General features: G+C 33.9%; 1 long non-coding RNA gene across 1 annotated transcript; it reads left to right on the top strand.

Moving 5' to 3' along the window:
* Positions 1-9,567: 9,567 nt before the first annotated feature.
* LOC105420909 (uncharacterized) lies at positions 9,568-13,457 on the top strand. Its single transcript, XR_966779.3, has 2 exons — positions 9,568-9,637; positions 13,039-13,457. It is a non-coding gene; the product is annotated as an uncharacterized LOC105420909 (long non-coding RNA).
* Positions 13,458-21,902: the final 8,445 nt, after the last annotated feature.

Genomic DNA, 21,902 nt, shown 5'->3' with positions numbered 1-21,902 from the left:
CTCTACTCAAAATTTCAATGTTTGATGGCCTATGATGGGAGGAACAACACATCCGAGCTGTCCGCGCTTAAGATCTATTGGCTGGCTGATGTGTTTTTATCTATGGATTTTAACAACGCTAATTCAACTGTTAATCTAAAGCCTCCAACTCTCCTAGAAATTAAGAGCACAGGGTATAAAATTATCTTTCCTGGAAAGGACGAATATATAATGGCCGGGTAAGTTACCTTAAAAAAGTGTAATTTCTACCATTTATTTATCTATTGGCTTTTGTATTTATTTATTTATTTTGTTAAAATTATGTCTTAGGTTTAAATCCCTTGATGATCTATCGAACAAAACAGAAGAACGAAAGTTTCGCTTATGACTTTAACTTATCACATGCTGATCTTCCAAAAACAGAAATAGCTCTAAATACAAGTCCTGTCAAACTAGATTTCATCTCAAATCAGGTACGGATTCTTTCCACCAAAGACCACATATCCAATCTTATCATCCTCTTTTTCGAAATATTTATTCTGTATTTGTTTTCAAACCATTTGCTTCTTTCACAAAGCATTCATCTAGGATTCTAGACTTGAACTTCTTTATAAGCTCATTGCTTCTTTGCTTTTGAGGCTAGGGTTTAGGGATTAAACCACAATGCATGGACTACCAAAGTGTGTCATTGCATCCACATTGAATTAGCTCATATCAAGTGTCTTCCCAAATTGAAAGAGCATCACTTTGAGAATTTAATTGAATGAGCATCACTTCAAGAATTTAATAAGTAAAATGACGATTTCATTACATGCCCACCTTAAATTTTACCTCGTTTTGCCATGTTTAATGGGAAGATAGAAACTTAAAGCCAGTATTTAGAAACTCGCCTCAGCCAAGTAAGCTTCGGCCAGAGGTGAGTCCCGCTTGTGTATTGTACAAGGCTAAAAGGCCAGGGGGAAAAAGAATATATACATAAAAAATTCAAAATGAAAGTAGTAAAAGTTAAATAAAACTAAAAAAAACATTAGAAATTCTGAATAAAGTTAAAAATGTGCAAAAAATGGATCTAAGAGACACCGATTTATAGTTGGGGACCTTTTAAAAAAACTTAAAAAACATGATAATATAAAAATATGAATTATGGAAAAAATGACTCGCCAAACTTTGCCAAACTTTTCGAAACTATATACAAAAAACTTATACAAAAATTGCATGCTTTTTATTTTTAGGAAGTTTTAATTCTGCTTATGTGCCCCAAATGTACGAAAGTGTCGGGGAAACTCGCCCTCGAGTTATTGGTTACATTGATTAACTTGGGTGAGTCCGTATGCACTCGTTCGAGTCTCGTAACACTTCTTAAAACTTGTCCCTCATCTGAATTGGTATTTTTTCCAGCAAGAATAAGAATTGGATCATTGAAGTTGCTCAATAGTCAAGCATTTGAAGCATTACACTCACATATCATGTTGTGCGCGGAAGCTCTAAATCCAATAGGTTATTTTTGACAAATGAAGTAAGAGAAATAAAACATAAAATACATATCACAAGAACACAAATATATATGTGGTTCACCATAGAAGAGCTACATCCACAGCATGGCAAACATAAATCCACTATACTAATGAAAGTTACATCAAAGATTTTGGAACATACCTCGACAAAAATACAGTCGTGCACTTTTTTAAACCACTCTTCCTTCCTTCTCTTTGCTTTTGACAACCATTACTAACAACACCAGATAGAGACGCGAGAGTAACGAGAAACTAACTTTCTCTTGGAAAGCATTACAGACAACACCAAGACGCGAGAGCAATGAGAAACTATATTTCTCTCTAACTAAAAGGGGAAACAACCCAAAATCTGTATAAAAAGCATTTTTTTTACAAGAAACCAACATCTCACTCTACAGGAGTCTTCAGGAGGCACCATCAATGTTTCTCTTCATAGGAAACACATCTTATGTACATGAAGCTATTTTCATCCCATATATATAACATTAAGAGTCCATACTAAATATGAAACTTCCTATAAATGTTATATATATCTCAAAACCAAAAGATATATCCAAGAGTCCTAATCCTTTTTGGATTTCTATTTCCTTTAGGAAACTTATCAAATATCAATATATATGGGATTTCCTTATGTCGGTGATTTTGGATAGCACCAAATCCAACCGATCATCCTTATAATACTTGGGCTCATTATGGTTGTTCAAGTTTGAAGCATTAGACACTAGATCATCCTTGTATTACTTGGGGTCAGCATTGTTGTTTAAGTTTGAGAGAGCTCAGCATTGTTGTTCAAGTTTGAGATAGCTATGACTGTGATGATGGTGTTCTAAAGGTCCCCAAAATTTTCTCTCTTTCTTGTATACTATCAATTGAGTTGAGTACGCAGTCCATGTAGGATAGCCATTACATGCAACTAAGTTTTGATGGATTGAGGATTGTATTGAATTCGTGGAAGTCCTAGATACGCAATATTCATATCCCAGGATCCAAACTGCCATGAAGGTTGGGGACAATAGGATTATACGACTTCTGGATTGAATATAATTACCCAGGGTTCCCATATTATTGGGACCGATGTCTTTGACAACCCTCCCCTAACTATAGTACGGGTGTATCAGATGCCCTTTAACGTTGCACTCCACAACTAATGAAAACAAAGTCGAGCTCTCTTAGATACCTATTAGCATGGAGTTACTAGAACTCCAAGAAAACAATATGTTGCATGTGTTTCCCATGGTTGTTTTGAGGAGAAAACAAGAAACTGAATCTTATGACTTTAAAAGAATCTTTGAGTCATGGACCTTGAGCTCTTGTTCGACATCGTTGTCCATTGAAAGTGAGAGCCCAAACCAATATGTTTTGTGTATTTTTCATGCATCTTTTGATGATGAAAGAAGGATGTGTATCTTCTCACTCGAAAACAAGTATATGTGATGTGGACCTCTAGCTCTTAAAAAACCATGTGCTTTAATGCTTTATTGAAACACCACATCGGGGTCTATTAGAAGTGAGAAGCGATTTTTAATTTTGTGAGCAGGGTGTGAACTGGTAAAATACTTGTCATTGCTATCTGCAAGTTGAAAGTTGAAAACTTTGGTTGACATACTAACTTCAAGTCCATGTTCACTGAAACTTTTGTCGGTGCATCAATGAACCCCTAGTTTTGACGTTGTGGATCTAGCTTCTATAAAACATTGATTCGGTATTCCTAAAATTTAGGATCAAGGTCTTATACCCGTTGAATCATGCTATTATGCACCTATTAATCGTAGATTTTGTGAGATGGAATCTAGATTTCCAACTGCCAAGAATCGGGATTCAAAAAGATATTTGAGAAATTTGGAATCATGATTCCTATATTATGAGAATCGCAATTGATTATGGGAAGCGCAGAATTGCGATTCCGAACCCACATCGCTACCTCGGTACACGATTAGGGTAACTGATAGGATAAACATAGGATTACATCAACTTTCTAGAAATATGGAAATATGCTGAGGCCACAGACTCGGCCATGTTCCTAGCCAAGATTACCAGGCGATTCCATCTGAGTGGTTTACATGATCGAAAAGCCCTAAACAAAAAAAAATCGTTTCAAAAGAAAGTTATTAAAAAAAGTACATTAAAATTAATGTACTTTAGAGTTGGAGGAATTTCAAAAAATCCGAAAGAAAGGGGAAAATAACAAAAGGGACATATGACAAGAAAAAACTCATAAATCCTATTAAAAAAACCAAATTACATATAAAATATTTAAGATCTTGGTTTTATCACTTAATGTGGGTTATATGATTTTTATTTTTTAATTAACCAGAGTTATACTGGAGTACCCAAGTCGACAAGGGGCCAAACTTGAGTAACTCGGCTGAGTCTGAGTAGGCTTAGCCAAGTTTTTGAACGAAAGATTAAACATCCTTATCTCACTTGACTCAGTAACAAACCTCCTTGTACCAATTAAATTTAGGAAAATCACCTCGAATAGACAATTTACTTTTATACAATGTCTTGGATGTGTATTTGAGTCATGATGCAGCAACATACACTCAAAAGATTTACAAGTGAACCTAAAAGATCAGTATTCAAAATTGGTTAAGTACAATTATAAAAAATTCTATAATGTAAACACCCTATATATATATATATATATATATATATATATATATATATATATATATATATATATATATATATATATATATATATATATATATATATATATATATATATATATATATATATATATATATTTATATATATATATATATGAGATATAGTTTAGAAAATTATATTATATTAAGTACTACATAATTTTATATAATATACTAAGTTCCTCATGTGAAGTTCACGTGAGGCTACTTTATCTCTAACCTAGAACCGAAATTTCAATGGAAGAAGCGGAGCTAATCACTGAAAATTGGGTGTTTTTTACAAGGAAACAATTTATATAAGGTGTCAACCTTATAATGTACAATTAAGGTGCACCTAAAATACTCACTACATAAGATTATTCAATTGTTAGAAAACCTTCAACTCGATCATTTCAACCTCGAGACTCATAAACACTTAAAAAAAATAGTATTTCTAGTCCTAAAAATAGTTCAATTTCTAACACATTATCTGGACTGTCTATTTTTAAGGTTTTCAAGTGTTTATAGATTTTCATATCACTACAAGGTTTTGTAGCACTGAAGCTACATTTTTGTCATTGTTTTGAGGTGCACGTTACTTCAATAGTACAAGGTTGAAACCTTATACAAACCTCACCCTTTTAACAATGGGATTGTATACAATGAGACCATATGCCTTTAGTACAGGGAGGTCTCAATTACTAACAACCATCCGATGTGAAATCTGATAGCTTTAATATATCACAAAGTTCGAAAAAATTTCGTTTGAACTTCGAGCTTGGTCAATGAAATAAATGTAGCCACCCAATTTCACATCCAATGGTCAAGATTAATTGTTACCACATTGTACCAAAGGTTAATGGTCTCATGATATGCTTTCCCGTTAACAATTGAGGGGTGGGGCTCCTTTAACGTGCAAAACATAAATGTTCTAGTGGAACACGTAATATGTACTATTTATTTAGAACCTTAGGTAAAACAATCACAGCAAAAGTTTTACCAATAAGAAAATTTTCTTACCAATAAGAAAATTTTCTCACTGATTTTAAAGAAAGAAATAATTTTTGTTTTTTTTTAAAAACAAGTGCATACTAACTGTAAATTTATAATTGTATAAGACCACAAAGATTTTCTCCGTTTAACTAACGTAACCTAACAATGTTGCGAATATGTATTTTTTTTGAGGTGCTGCTCCAAAGGGAGCTGTCATGATCCCGCCCCCTGAACCCTGTCGGAGGGCAACAGAGTGCGGGATCCCGACCGGAGATTATGAACGTCACGCAGGTAGGAGCGGTTCAACGTATAAAAACACAGAATCAGGAACAAACCATGAAAGAAAACTAGAATAAAATCATTCATTTACACAGTAGGTATCCATTCACATATAGCATAAACATCATGATACCATCATTCACACAATAGGCATTCATTCACATATAGCATAAACATCATGATATCATCATTTACACAGGGCATTCATCATAATCATGCTTCCATGTCATAGCAAAGCATAACTTCATTATTATGCATGTGTATGTGCGCTCACAATTGGGTAATAACTTTTGGACCATTTAGAGTTTGAAGATGGTTCTAAAATCAATTTCGTACCAAACATACTATCCCTCACTTGGGAGTGGTTTAAAGGCAACAGGATTCCGTTTGACCTCTTAAAAGTTCAAGGAAATGAGGGTTAACTAACTGCCCCCTGCTGTGTACAGTGGACAGCAACGTACCCTGCTTCAGATCATTATAACATTCGAACCGTAAAGCAACTTGTGACGGGTACAAAATAAAAATTTAAGCCAAGATGTATATATTTCTAACAAATCTAATTTAAAAGCATTTGAATTCCATTTTGTGGTTCAAAAATTCGTGGCAAACAAGGTGATAGTTATGATTTTCATCAATACTGCCCACAGTGACATACCTTCATAAAGCAATGTATAACTTTCAATCTAGGAAGCTTTTCAAAATAGTTTCCTCATGCAAATTTTATCCCATTCAAAGATCCTTCAAGTGGCTATGGTTTAGCCGAAAATGAACTTCCTTTGGCTAGCTAAAATCAGTGACCACAGTGGTATAAATGAAAAATCCAGGAAAACAGTCAATAATGATATACCTTCCCATTTTGAAACATAACTTCATTTTTGTAAATAATTTCAGAAATGGGTAAAAACAAACATTTTACTAAACTCATATATCTTTCCAATGAGGGTGGTTTGAGGTCAATCGAACCCTATTTGGCTGTTCAAAATCCTCCTATAAGAACATGCAAACTTCTGGAATTTCACAGTGGCATACAGCATGTCTCAAGCATACATTCCATGATCTTCATTTCATAGTGAAGCACATGATAACAGTCATTCTCTCACAATGTGAACACACACATAATCAGGCATAGCATGCATTTCTTACATAATTTAAGAAATATACATTCATTCTTGACATTCACCATTACATCACATTTACTTTCATTCTCATTTTACATGCATAAATTCCATGCATCCTTACAACTATCATGCAATGGTGATGGCTCCACCTACCTAAATAACAATGGTATCTTCTCCACTCCTCTCCTCACAGCTCTCACTCACCCAACTATGGCTGCCCACCAACAGTCACTTCTTCCCACCTTGTGTCTTAGAGAGAGAACTGAAGTAAGAATGAGCGGCACGGGTGAGGAAGGGTGCTTAAGTACTCTTGGGTTGAGGTGGCTAGCCAAGTGTCACCAAAAGACTGTAAAATTTGGACATGTAATATCAACATACATATAACAAGTGGCATACACAACTCATGCAAGTCAGAGACACAGCCGACATTGCACACAAATCCACCCAACGCTGACCTCTTCACCAGGCTCTGGCTCTTCTCAAACTCACCCGGCGCTGGCGTTTTCAACCGGTGTTGGCCTATTCACTCAAATCCACCCAACGCTGGCTCTTCCAACCGACACTGGCCTCTTCACACAAATCTACCCGACGCTACCCTGTTCTTCAGCCTCCCTATCCCGCCATGCCTTCTAACTGGCCGGGAAAAGTTTGGGTCGTCACAGGAGCTCACACATACATATTAGGGAAAGTATATAATGAAACTATTTATCTTTGGTGGTCATAATTAATCTTGTCCACTAGATGTGAAATTGGTTGATTGCATTTATTTTATTGACCAAGCTGAAAGTTTAAAAGACTTTTTTTCGAATTCTATAACACACCCAATCTTTCAGATTTCACATCGGATGGTTATAAGTAATTGTGACCTCCTTGTAACATAGGTAAATAGTCTCATTGTGTATAATCCTTAAATATTATATAAATACTGGCATGCGTGACCTCGTAGCCTCTCTATTAATACTTCTTTTGAGGCATTATTTAATTAAAAGAACTGGTACTATGAAAGGAAAAGTATCCCATCCACATTACCGGCACGTGAAAGGGTGAGCAAGCACCTTCCAACCATTGAGAATTCACAAAGGCAAAAAAATATTCATATTTTAGTTTTTATTTTTTATTTGAATATGCTGTTCATTTTGAATTTTGGGGTACAGGTTATTTGTATAAAAGATAACTAAATAAAAGCAATGAAAAAACAATTTAAATAGAAAAAAGACCAAAATAACCCTAAACTTATTTAGATTAATATTACTTATTTAAAATTTTTATTATTTTATTCAATTCCACTTATAAAAATGAAGCTAAAGTTTAAATTTTCAAATTAATATCATTTTTAAAAATATTTTAAAATAAAAATCAAATTCATTTTTACCCTTGAATGAAGGGGGTTCAATCTTAAACCATTTCTTTTAAGAGTCCACAGAATGTGGACGTAAAACCAACCCAATCCCAAATCATATCCAACTAAATGTCACGGTACAAATTTGTCCATCTTGCACGAATGCGGATGCACGCAGCGGAACATAAATTTATGACACATAAATATATGCCACACCCGATGTTTATATATGAGTGGAAAAATATGTAAATTAAAATAAATAAGAAATAAAACTTATTGACATGGTTCACCTTTTCAAGTTACATTTACTATTAATTCAATGGTTACAATAGTCTTCCAATAAACCAATTTTCTTGGTATCACTGATTTCTTCTAGAGACTTCTCTCTCTAGGTTTTTTTCTATGAGATTTCATTTCTTTCTAGAGGTTTTCTTTCTCTCTAAAAGAAATCTTATTTCATTCTTTATTTCTTTTTTCTTCTCTCTCTCTACAAACAAAAGGCTAAAGAAGATGGTCATTGGGTCTCTTTTATCTTCTTCTTCTCTCTAAGAAGACGGGTAGCTTTATTTCTCCTTCTCTCTCAAAGAAAGATATTTTTCTCTGTCTTCTTAATGTTTTTAAGAGAAGGATAACTTTTTCTCTCCTTTTCTTCTCTCTCAAAGAAAGATAATTTTCTTTCTCTTTTCTTTTTACTCTCTCAAAGAGACTCAAAGAGAAAGATAATTTTCTCGCTCTTATTTTTTTCTCAAAGAGATAAATAACTTTCTCTCTTTTTTTCTTTTTCAAAGAAAGATAACTTTCTCTCTCTTATTCGTCTCTATCAGAGAATGATAACTTTATCCCTCTTCTTCTTTTTATCTGCTAAAGAAGGCTTATTGAAGAAAGGTAACTCTCTCTCTCTCGTTATTCTCTTAGAGAAAGATAAGTTTCTATTTCTTCTCATTCTCTCTAAGAGAATGATAACTTTCTCTCTCTTCTTATTCTCTCAATAGAAAGATAACTCCCTTTCTCTGTTTTTTTTCTCTGCAAAGAAGGTTTTTATCTTCTTTTCTACAAAAGAAGTCTTCTTGTTCTTTTTCTCTGTAAAAAAACACTTCTTGTATCTCTAATACACCAAGAATAGTCGACCCAAATAGCTCAGTAAAAGTGCCCTATAACATCAAGAAGAGTCTATCCAAAGAAATGAATCCCATAACCTTTTAAAAGGTGTGACCACTATATTTTTTCAACTAAAAGATAAGATGATATCTCTACCCACGTCACAAAACTTCCCATTTTCATGCGATAAACAAGACGTCCCTTTTTTATTTTTCAAAATTGCCGTTCTATCGCAATAATTTCCATTGGTGCCCCTCGTGGGATGAGATGCCCAACAAAATTCACATGGACAATCTGCCATTATCCGCCCTTAATCAGACACTGTAGCAGTCCGTCCTTGCAACGAAATATTCCCTTTATCCTTATCTAATGTCATACAACCATCTTTCTTTGGTTCACATTACTACGGTTACTTTTGAGACTGATATTCTTATTTTGGTACTTAACTATGGTTGCTTTTAATTTGTATATGACCTGCTTTAGGAAAAGATGTGGCTTGATCAAAACACAATGCGTGTAATTCAAGAGAACCAGATTCTTGGCTTTATGTCATGAAAAGGTCACTCCACTAAGTCCTTTAACCATATATAAATCCTCCCCATATGTTGCTGTACCATCTCACAATTTCACATCTCCAAATATTTGATTTCATCATCATCAAAAGGAAGTTTCAGTCCAACTTGTTATAAGGTATTTAAATTCTCTCCAACTGTTCCATTCTCTTCCAAAGGGTCTCTGCATTTCTTCTCTGCCGTTTGTCCGGGTTTTTTTTTTTTTTTTTTGGCTCTTTTTCTCTTTCTTTTCCTTTCGTAGGCAGTAGGAGCGAATTAAATGTTCTCATGTAACCAATGTTATAAATCAAGGATTCAGGACAGAACTCACTAGGGTCTCAAGCGCGAGTTAGGTTTGGCAAACTCCTCCGAGTCTGTCAAAGATTTGGCGGAGTCGAAACGAGAAAAAGGTTCCCATGTGTTCGGTTGTAGACTTGGCAGACTGCCAAGCCCATGTTGGTCAAGTCTGAGTACAATTCACTGAGTTTCACAACATTATCTACAACCAACATATTATAGGAAATGAAATCTGCCATTTGCGCGATACCATTTCAGTTTTGAAAAAACTTCCTATTTCACAGACACTGCGCACATAATAGTATCAGGATAGTAAATAAAAAGCTATTTCAATTTTCTTTTTCCTAGAAAGGACTACGTTTCTATGAGTGAGCCGACTCATTTATTCATGTGACTCCTCCCTCCAAATTCCATATTAGATATGGGTTTTGGATCCAAATAATTTAGGGGTTGATAATCTACATGAAGGTAAACATAAATTTTGAAAAATAATATAATTTAAAAATAAATCACAATAATTTTTTGAATCATTCCTTTAGGCTATTGATTTCTAGATTTTGGTAGGACTACCAACTTTTAACATTCATCTTTAAGACGAATGCCAGCTGAATCAGGGGATGCACATGTAGAAGTGTCTCCTGACACATTCTACACTTTTTCTTTAGAGAATCTGCTTATTTTCTTGTTATGTTTCTTCTTATAAAATAAATAATTATAAAAATTGATCAAAATACTCTTTAACATTCCGATTATTTTGGTCCATTTTTTTTTTTTTTCTAATTACTTATTTTTTATTGTTTTTAGGTGCCCCTAAATGTGATTCACATGAACAAAATTTTATTGAAATCCATGTATAAAAGAACTAAAAACTAAATAGAATTGTGGTTGTCTGTTTTTTCCCTTCTGATTTAAATGAATGGAGATGCTCGTGACTTTGTGCATTGTTTAAGCTTTCATGCCATGCCATTGATTTTCAATAGGCAAAACGATTTTCTACTCATATAGGAGCATAAATAGAAGATTTTTAATGGGCAAAAACGATTTTCTACTCCTATAGGAGCATACTGTCTATTTACTCCCTATGGCCAAAGTCAAGTTAGGAGTATATTAGGACTTAAATTTTGTAAATGAAAGTTTTAAAATGAAAAAAAGACCGAGTCTGAAAAAAATAGAAACTAGAGAGTCACATTTTCACTGTACCTATTTAACACAATAATTGTGAGTTGGTGCCTTAGGGGCCCCCTTGAAATCCCAATTTCTTCTATTTTTAAAGAAATTGAACTATTATAAGTCTGGAAGACATAATGAAAGTCTTGCACTTTCTCTATAGTAAAACAGCCATGTTTATTATGACTTGGTTGTTTGTTCTGGGCCAGCTCTAGCCTGACTGCAGCCCAACCTATGCTCAAAAATTTAGTTTAAGGTTTTGCCTGAGCCTCGCTCGTAGAAATTTTGGTTGGTTTGGACTTAGACCTTCATAATTTATAACTAATTTGGGTGGATTACATGAATCCTGATCCGGCATTTTGTTCTATCAAGGGACATATCCTCTCTGAGGCCATAAGTCCCCATATCTTTATTTAATAGATAAAGATGAAATTTCTATAAGGCCATGGACTACATGAATCTTGATCCGGCATTTTGTTCTATCAAGAGACATATCCTCTATGAGGCCATAAGTCCCCATATCTTTATTTAATGGATAAAGATCAAGTTTCTATAAGGCTTAAGCTTTATGAAAACCAATGTTTTAAAAATTACCAAGTCGGCACCGAATCGGCCGATTCGAATCGGTCATCCCGTATGAGTTCTTTTGTAAAATCGAAATGTTCTTTTATAAAGCCGAAAATTGTGCGGTTTTTGAAAGGAACCGGTGCCCTATCCACATGCTTCATGTAATTTCATTGCTTCACACGCACTACAAAGATTGAGTATAAAGAACTATTTATGTATATAAATTTGCTTCTCTCTCTTCAATGTGGTACTATGTGAATAGGTACTACCTTAAAATGTTCATATATTATATATTTTGTTAATTGTTTTATATATACTAAGTTGCATGTGCCCTATTGGTTAATGTGTGTCCCTGAATGTGAGATGGACGCGGGTTTGATTCTTGAGTTGGTTTTGTTTTCTTTTTTTTTTGTCAAATTATTTTCTTATCCAAAAAAATAAAAGGTTTTTATCAATTTTTCTTTTTGTCAAATTTTTTTCTTATCAATAAAATAAAAAGTTTGGTATAAAAAAAATGAAATTTTTTGTCAAATTTTTTTCTTATAAAAAAAATTAAAGGCTTTTTCTAAAAAATAAAAATAAAAGGTCTTTATCGATTTCTCTTTTTGTCAATTTTTTTTTTCTTATCTACAAAATAAAAAGTTTCGTTTAAAAAAAATGAAAGGTTCTTATCAATTCTTTTTCTTGCCAAAAAAAATAAAAGGTTTTTTTTTAAAAACATAAACAGTAAAAAGTTATTGTAAAAAAAATAAAAAGTCCCGATAAAAAAAAATACAACAAGTATTTTGGTAAAAAAAAAGTCATTTCTTATTTTTTTCAAAAATACAACAAATATTTTTGTTAAAATAAGTTCATACGAAGAAAAAAAACTAAATATTCACATATTGATGAAAAAAATGAAAATTAATATTGTAGTATCCTGATTTCTTATCGGTTTATTAAAAAACAACATTTATAATAAATTTTTTAAAAAAAATAGATTTTTTTAAAGCTTAATCCGACTGATTGAGCCGATTTTCGATCCGGATCGCCAATTCACCGATTTGGATGCGGTTTTGGGATGCCCAATCTGGGTCACCGATCTGTTTTTTAAACCACTGATGAAAACAAAATAAAGGCTCACCTCAAATCCACGATCGGAAAGCACGATTGGGAATAGATGTCTCCATAATGGCTATAAAATCAACACCAAGAAGATAATTTAAAACTCAAATATTGGTACAGATCTTGCGGATCTATGAACACTTATTTTTAGAGTTTGAAATCTTTTTTTTTTTTTTTCACAACCATAATGTTCAAGCCAAGATGAACGATGTAAAAGTTTTTCAGTGCTTGAATTGAAATATTTAGGTCCCGTTAGTGGGCCTTTACATGCTATTCGAACGAAGCCCGAATTTGGGGGCCGGGCCACAATTCTGCCTGCTGGCTCGGACCCATTAATAAGCTCTTCTGCTGCTTTTTCTGCATTCTAGAAAGCTTACGAGCATACTCTTCAAACATGTATGACAGGAACAATGGACAAAGATAGAACCAAAAAGACAGATCCCAAAGAAAACAAACCTCGCTCTAGCACTGTCACAGGCCAGAACAACCCGCCCCAAGATGTTGACTTAGAAAAATATATAATGGGCGGGATGGTCGGTAAGGCCAATGGTGGGGCTCTGACTGATGGGCGGAGGCGATAGTAGGCAGGCCGACGGCTCGACCCGCCACCGCCGTGGCCCCTGGGGTGCGACACCATCTAAGTGTGACTATGGACCATAATGGTTATCTATGCCTGTTTGCTAGTAGTTTACATGTGTTGTGGGGGCTTATTCCTAAGAGAAATAGTGTAAGATGTTGCATCTATGGTCTCACTTGTTGAACCCTCAAGATGTCGAACCTGTTTGGAACTTGGACTTAATACTATTGTTGTGATATTATAAAAACAAGCCCATCTATTTCGGAGTGGGTGTATTCTTGGATTTAGAATTCCTCACTCCAAAATTTCGGACAATTAAATGCCCTTATGAATGTTAAAATTATATTCACAATAATTCATTTGAAATTTTGAGAAATGTATATTTGTAGGGCTATGATTTCATGCAACCGTTGTATAGTAATATGATGCAATAACCTTAAAAACCATCTTATAGCCATTTTTTATCTAAATTTTGAAATATACACTCTTTTCATTCTAATGACCAATCACAAAAAAAGAAAAAATTCAAAACACAACCTAGAAAGAATTTTTTTAACCCAATTAACATAGGCCGTTCATTTTGATGAGATGCTTAGAACTAGGTCTTAGAAGGAGTTTTTCATTTCCAATTTTTTTGAATGGCTTTATTATCATTAGATGAACAATATTAAAAAAAATAATAATAATTTTGAGTTTATAAAGGCTAAGATCTTGAAATTCACAAAATGAATGGTCTAGATTCGTTTTTGAAAGGAACTCATTTTGACCATATCTAAAGTTCAAATTGAACTTTTTTTTTTTGGGTGATTGATTAATGAGAAGAAGAGATGTATGTGCAAAATTTGAGGTCATACAAATACCACAAACATGGTTTTCTAAAAGTGTCGTTGCAGTATACTATGATACAACCGTTTGCATTGGATCATTGCTCACATTTGTAACATGGAATTACTTTTAAAATTCTTGCCATTACTCACAAAGTCAAAAAAATATTTTTAAATCTAAAATTTAGTTTTAGAAGGAATTTAAAAACGCAAAAGTACCCTGCCTAACATTAATGAAGTATTTATGGTTAAAAGTCAATTTTGGACATATGAAGGTATTTTGTTGTGAAAACTTTTTAGATAGTAAATTCTAATTTCATCATTAATGTTTTTGTATTCTAGAATGACTCATATACTCCTTTATCAAGGACCAATAATAAAATGTAGAGCTCTGACGACCATCCACCATTTATATTTTTTACATATGCGGATCAGCCTTTGTTCCTTGAGGGGCTTTAAGAGTGGTGCAACAGGTCACGATCATCGTCCATTGATAAGATAATTGTTTGGGCTATCCAAACAGCAATTGTAGAGAGTATGATGTTGTTTTTTTTTTCATTTTAGGTTTTAGTAGATGAACATGGAATTATTGCTTCCTTTTAGTTTTTATATCCATGTGTGTTTTAAGTTCTTGCACAAGGCTACAATGCCTGGTGATGTCACATATAGTTGAAGGTAAACTCAAACAAAGTACTTTGCCATATCGAAATCTCTTAAGCAACTTAAACCAATACACGAAGTTAGGTCCTTTAAAAAAAAAAACAATATAAAATAGCTAGTAGAATGTACGAAGTTAGGTTAAAGAATTAAATCAATAAGGGAGCACTCCACTTTCAACTGTGGACTACAGACCACGCTTACTTTATCATGCCGACCCAACGTTGTCCATGACCCACAGCCCAAACAAAGGTTTATTAGTAGGTCACCAAAGTCTAGCCGATGAGCCAAGGGATCGTAATCTTAGTCTGTGGATTTCAGGTTCTCCTCTAAAGACGAGTCAAGGTCACTTAGACCTGATGCGATCACAGATCTATGACACATAGGGGGTATCTCTCGTACATGCATACGCTTTACCCTTAAAATGTGGCTTTCATGCGTTTCCAAATAGTCTATCGATATGCATGCTGTGTGATGGTATATGGATGAAGCTTTGGCCCTCGTATCTATAGGTCACCATCACACACAAGATTCACACAGTCCCTCGGCTCACTTATCAGGGCATACTCTGACCTCATCAAAGGATAACCTAGTAGAACCCTTCTCGGTTTATTTTCTATGCCCAGGCAACTTGGGTTTGTCTCAACCGACTGGCCTAGACTGTCAAGCACAGTACTGTATTTGCAAATCTCGTTTACATGATATGGTCTATGAGGGACTACACTCCCACTGAGTTCATGATCCACTATATCAAATGTCTCCTTAAAATCGCTGATAAAGCCTTTAAAGACCACAAAAACCCAATACATGTAAACCATGTGTACATGAAACATGGCAACTATGTGTTTATTTACTGAAGACTAACTGAAAATATTTTTATGCAGAATAGAAGCATAAAGATGTAGAACTTTGAAGAAAAAAAAAAAAAGGGATTTGGATGCAAAAATGAAGTTTTTTTTTTAACCTTTTTTTTTTTTTGTCAAAAAGTCATAAAAAGGTGTTCCCAACATTTTTAAACATAATGATGCGTTCTTTTCCCCAAGATTTTCAAATTAATGAAGGTTAAAACATATCACAATAATATGGCATTTTTAAAGAAAAAATCATGTTTTTAGCGGCCACTTGCTAACTATGATTCCAATCTACCAAGCAATTCTCAAATGGCATGCATTGCATTAAGTACTTTATTCATAATAAAGACATTATATAGATCACATGTTATTTTTTAATATTTATTTCAGAAAATGTAGATTACAATTTAAAACTCAAATTCTTTAAATTCTAATAAATATATAAAGGTGATTGAAATTATTTAATCAAGATCAAATAATAATTAATAAACTGATTTAAATTTAAAATATTACTATTTTTTTATTATAAAGGGCATATATTCCACGTTTTCAATTATCCACTGCTTAAAAACCTAGATCAGCAAGGTCAAACGCCCATCCGGGAAATCGGTTGTTCAAGTCGATGAGTCACCAATCGGGTGTATGATTCAACTGAGAGAATCTACCAATAAAAAATTTTTAGAAAAAATTGAAAAATAATAAAAAAAATATGGGGGGGATTGGCGGGTTCCCTGACATAACCGGCATATTCTCTCATAGAACTAGCCGATTTCCGATACATAGAGGTTATTGAACTAGTGTCCCTTACAAATAGATTTAGATGGGGTGATTCCTTTAAAAATAGATTTAGATGGGGTGATTCTGATTTGGATTAACAATTATCTTAAAAGCATTGCAATTATTTTATCTAGCACTTTAATTGTTCAAATTCGGTGCAACTTAGTGTCTGCCACCTATGTTCTCGGTATCGAAAGCTTTAATTATGAAAGTGGGTTCCAAAAGAAGTTACACTGATATAATGTTCAAATTTTAACTTGAATTAATCGTTAATGATTAGAAAATGTTTGTTCTTTAATAATAGAATCCAAGATATAGTGATAACCAAAATTATAATTTGACAAAGTTTATAATTATTATGTAGTTTAGAAATTCAAAGATTTTGTTATTTCCAATTGACTAAGTTTTATATATGAAGTAAAAAATTCAAAATCACACAGAAATTATAAATTTTACTCATAAAATGAAAAATTATTCCCATTGAAATTTTGATGATTAATTTTTTATTCAAATGGCAAGACACATTTAAATTTATGTTTTCTAGTCAATTTCGGCTTGCGTAAAAGTAGTTCTCAAAATATACTTATTTGTAACGAGAAGGAAAATTCTTCTTCAAATTACGACAAAATTAAGTCGTTTTCTAACTAAGTGCTCTTTTTATTTTATTATTCTTACAAATTAAGTGCTTTTCAAATTAACATGGGAGGCCATCTGGGTCATTAGTTGCAGGGAGATGAGTTATATGTGGGTAACGCTATCATGGATTGGAAGTCTAGGTTTAATCCTAATTATAAAATTTGAAATTTTAAAAAGGTGCAAATCGAGATAAGTCTTGAAAATATACGATCCAAATAACTTGTTCCAAGATGCACTCTTTTTATACAATTCTTTTGTCTCTAAACAATGGACCAACAGCATGTAGGTATATTGTTTTTGCAACCTTAATTTTGGAATGAGATGACCTACTCACTTTAGTGAATGTGTTACACCTTTAGTGAATGCAATGGTGAATTGTGAGAAGGGGAAACTGACCATAGGTCATATTTATATGGCAATAGAGATGACCAAGGAAGAGATAGCGAGGAAGTTAGGGTATAATGGATATATTATTAATCAATTACAAGATTGTAGTTGAAAAGTGGGATAGCTATATGGAGCATGGTTTTCTCTCAACTCAATCTTGGTACTTGCCTATGTTGTTTTAGTACTTGAGTTATATAACAACATGAGGAAAAGTCTATAATATATAACATGAAAAAAAAATAATGTGACCATTTATTTTTTATACAAGATGGTTAGAATTAATCTTGACCGTTGGTTGTGAAATTGAGTGTCTACATTTATTCAATTGACCAAGCTCAAAGTTCAAAATAAATTTTCGTGAACTTTGTGACACACTCAAGCTATTAAATTTCACCTTTAATGATTGTATTGTTAGGATATGAATATCTTGTGTTTCTAGTGGTATACATTATTATGGATGTATGGGTATATATCGCTTAGGTATTTAGAAGATTAGAAGAGACCAAGTCAAACTAACTTAAGTTTTGAGTTTGGTGATAAGACCTCATACTATTTACCTTTATTTGCAAGAATCGTATCATATTTATCACCTGTAATTGTATGATTGTCCTTTAAATATAGAGGTATTTATATATAAATATCCATCTGAAACTTTATATTAAGAATCGTACCATATTTATCTCATGTAATTGTGTGATTGTCCTCTAAATATAGAGGTATTTATATGTAAATATCCATCTAAAACTCTAAATATAGAGGCATTTATATGTAAATATCAATCTGAAACTCTAAATATAAGGGTATTTATATGTAAATATTCATATGAAAATAGTGAAGATGTAGCCTATTGGGGCTTTTATAAACATCTATCCAAAAATAATGAAGATATTCCATGTTGGGGCTTTGGATTTATGGACGCCTCGACCTCCTAAACCAATTAATAAAGATATAGCCTATTGGGGCTTTGGATCTGTGGACGTAAAGTCTCGAGTAATTGTTGTGTTCACTCTCCATATAATATCTGTGTATATGCTTTCATGAATTATAACATAGTATCATAATAGAAAATATCCGATGCTGGTCACGTATCGTCCTTTTGAGTTGTTGCTCTCAAAAGATAGCTATTTCCTAGTACAAAGTACCCAATACGCGACCAACAGTTTCTCTCTCACAAATATCCATGTTTCTCATGATTCACTCCCGACAGAGACGGCTCTCTCGTAATATCCAATTCATAGTCTCTGTCTCCTGAATACGTATGTTTATCTCTGCTTTTTTCTTTCAAAGTTGCCTCTATGCGCTGCTTCCTCGCCATTAACACCAGCTGCGCTCCCTGCGGCCCCCCAAACCTCGGCCACCACCAAATCCTCCATGGCCGCCTCCTTTCAGAAAATGCCTGGCCACCCTCTCCTTCCACAAATTCTTCCCCAACTTCGCCACCAACTCCGATGGTGCTCTCAACCACTGGAAATCGTCCGCCAATTAAGGAGGCAGTTTCAGAATCTGGAGATTTCGAATCAGGCTGAACAGTAGAAATTTTTGTGGAGAATTTGCGGTAGGCTCACCATGAACTCTCTGTTATCATTGGTCTCGTCCATTCTCAACAACAATAATTGAAACACCCATTACCAGAGGGCAGAGAAAACCTAGGTCCAAATCTGTGTACAAGAGGGAAAACCAAGGTCGGAGTGTTTGGGTAAATCATCCATTGGAAGAGAGACAATGGAATCATTAGTAGAGAAAAAAAGAAAAAAAAAAGTCCTTTGAGATTTGATTGGTCTTGAGAGCTTGGGAAAAGGATTACTGCTCACCTCTTCTCTTTAAATAGCTCTTGCAGGAACAACGAAGAGAGGATAAAATCGAGAGAGAGAGAGAGAGAGAGAGAGAGGGAGAGAGAGCCCGTGTTTTCAAATAAATCCCTGCATTTCATCTGGTGGTCCACAGGAACCATATCAAAACTATTCTTTTATGCCTGGTCTTGAGAAACAAATATCATTATATGGTTTTGATGGTGATCAAAGAAATCTTCATGCCTATGCCTAGTCTTGAGAAATATACATGTATATCCATCATTATATGGTTTTGATGGTAATCAAAGAGCAGAGCTTCGTGGCTTTGTTACTATATCTTCTTTTTACATATAAGTGTTATTATATCTTCTTTTTTATGGTGATCAAAGAAAGCTTCATGCCTATGCCTAGTCTTGAGAAATATACATGTATATCCATCATTATATGGTTTTGATGGTAATCAGAGAGCAGAGCTTCGTGGCTTTGTTACTATATCTTCTTTTTACATGTAAGTGTTACTATATCTTCTTTTTACATGTAAGTGACTATCCTGGTGATAAAGACAGTTGGGACTTATAAGTTATGCAGTTATTGCAAGCTATTAAAGGGTTTTTGTCATCTGGCAGTGTTATTGCATGGATGAGTTTGATGTCAAAGTCTCTTCGTTTTGGGGTTGTTTAAAAAAAAAAAAAAAAAAAAAAAAAAAAAAAAAGGTGAGTGTTTGTTGGTGATGGAGCCATCACTGGTATGGTTTAAGCCTTGAACACCTTCTCTGGAGCCATCTATTTCTCTAGCTCTTTCAAATAACGAGAGAGAAACTGGTAATTGTGACCCTCTCCTCACGATTGAATCGTTTTCGTTTTTAAACCTTGTTTTTTAAACCATTGCTATCGTGCTCTCCTCTGAAGACATACTCTTAAGATCCGCCGTTGATTTATGTTGGCTCTTCCAAGTGCCTCTTGTTTGATGGTCAAATTTCTCGATCCTGGTTGATGATCATGTTTTTCGTTACGTGTTCTCGTTTGATGATCGAATTTCTCGATCCTGATTGATGATCATGTTTTTCGTTACGTGATCATGTTTGATGATGGAGTTTTTTGTTACTCCATCTTGTGTGATGATTGAGTTTACTCAATCCTGTCCGCTTCAGATGCCTATGTTTCAACGATTGAGTGTTCCGTTACTCAATCCTGTTGAATGATAATTGAGTGTTCTATTACTCAATCCTGTTGGATGATGCAGTTTTTTGTTGCTCCATCCTGTGAGATGATCGAATTTCTGTCTATTGATCGAGTTTTTCATTACTCGATCCCGGATGTTCCTGAGATCTCTCGGGAGGTCATCTGTTCTTGAGATCTGCCGCTTCTTGTGCTTGTTGTTCAAGTAATCTGAACATGGAGACCACTACTTCTATCGGTCACGCCTTGCACCTGAAGACTTGAAGATCGAACATAATTCTTTAAGTAAAGAAACGTATTACTGTTCAAACTCCTGCTGCTTTGTGTGAAAGCATCTTGAGTTTGAAAGGGAGTGTTGGGATATGGATATACCCGGTTCATATTTATATATATCCGCCCAAATTGATGTATGGGTATATATCTCTTGGGTATCTAAAAGATAAGAAGAGACCAAGTCAAAGTTATTTAGTCATCAAGTTAGTTTCTCAAGGTCGAGATGATCAGTTGAAGGGTTCTCCTATGCTGGAACACTCTCCACTAGAGGATTTTTGAGGTACAACTTACTTCAATTGTATAAGGTTGCAACTTTATATAAACGTTTTTCATTTTGTAAAAGAAAGAGTTTATATAAGGATGCAACCTTATATTGTAAAACTACGGATGCACCTCAAAAATCCATTGGAAAAAGTGGTTTTAATGTTAAAAAACCCTTTGATTGATCATCTCAACATCGACATGTATGACTAAGAAAAATAAAAGGATTTTAAGTCTCAAAAATAGTGCATTTTACAACATATTATCTACACCGTTCATTTTCAAGATTTTTCATATATTTATAGATCTACTTGATTTTAACCATTTTTTAAATTTAAAATTTTAGAATTAGATATAAAAATAGATTTTGAGATAATCCTAAGAACATTTTACATCAAAATTATATGCCATGATAAAATTTGAAAAAAAAGTGCACCTTACCTCTACAACTACGGATGCATCCGTATGACAACTGCACCCTTAAATGGTTGGTATCACATGTAAAAATTTCTCATAACATAATTATGAATTGTTCAAGAACACATACATGTTTTATATATGGATGATGCTACCTTTAAAAGTTTATTATATAACAACTGTTAATTGTCTAAAAACAACTACTAGAAGTCATGCGTAGAATCCTACTTGCAAGGGCATGGCTGCTTGAAAATTACGAAAAGAGAACCATCGGATACTCATAAATCAAGAGAGGAGTGGGAGGCCAAGTCCGCGAAGGCTCTGTACACCCTCAAGACCACCATACACAAAGAACTTCATTTGCAAATACAAGCAGCTCAAACGGCAAAACAAGCTTGGGATATTCTTACATCCTTGAACACCACGAAACGTCCATTGGTGGGAATACCTACTGAACAAGGTAAGGACCTTAATTGCGTACCTTGATGAAAAAGTACAATATCATTAACATTATCATAGTAACAGTAATGAATAAGTGGTCCATCCCTCCAAATTTTATCATAACATGTAATTGTGGTGTAGAAAATTTTTAGGATTACTTGAAAATCTACTTTCATATCTAATTATAAAAGTTTAAACTT

Source organism: Amborella trichopoda, chromosome 13, assembly GCF_054954075.1.
Source record: "Amborella trichopoda isolate Santa Cruz 75 chromosome 13, AtrichopodaSantaCruz75HAP2 v2.0, whole genome shotgun sequence".
Taxonomy (NCBI): Eukaryota; Viridiplantae; Streptophyta; class Magnoliopsida; order Amborellales; family Amborellaceae; genus Amborella; species Amborella trichopoda.
Note: the sequence above shows the minus strand (reverse complement) of the source record. Positions and strands in the feature narration are given on the sequence as shown.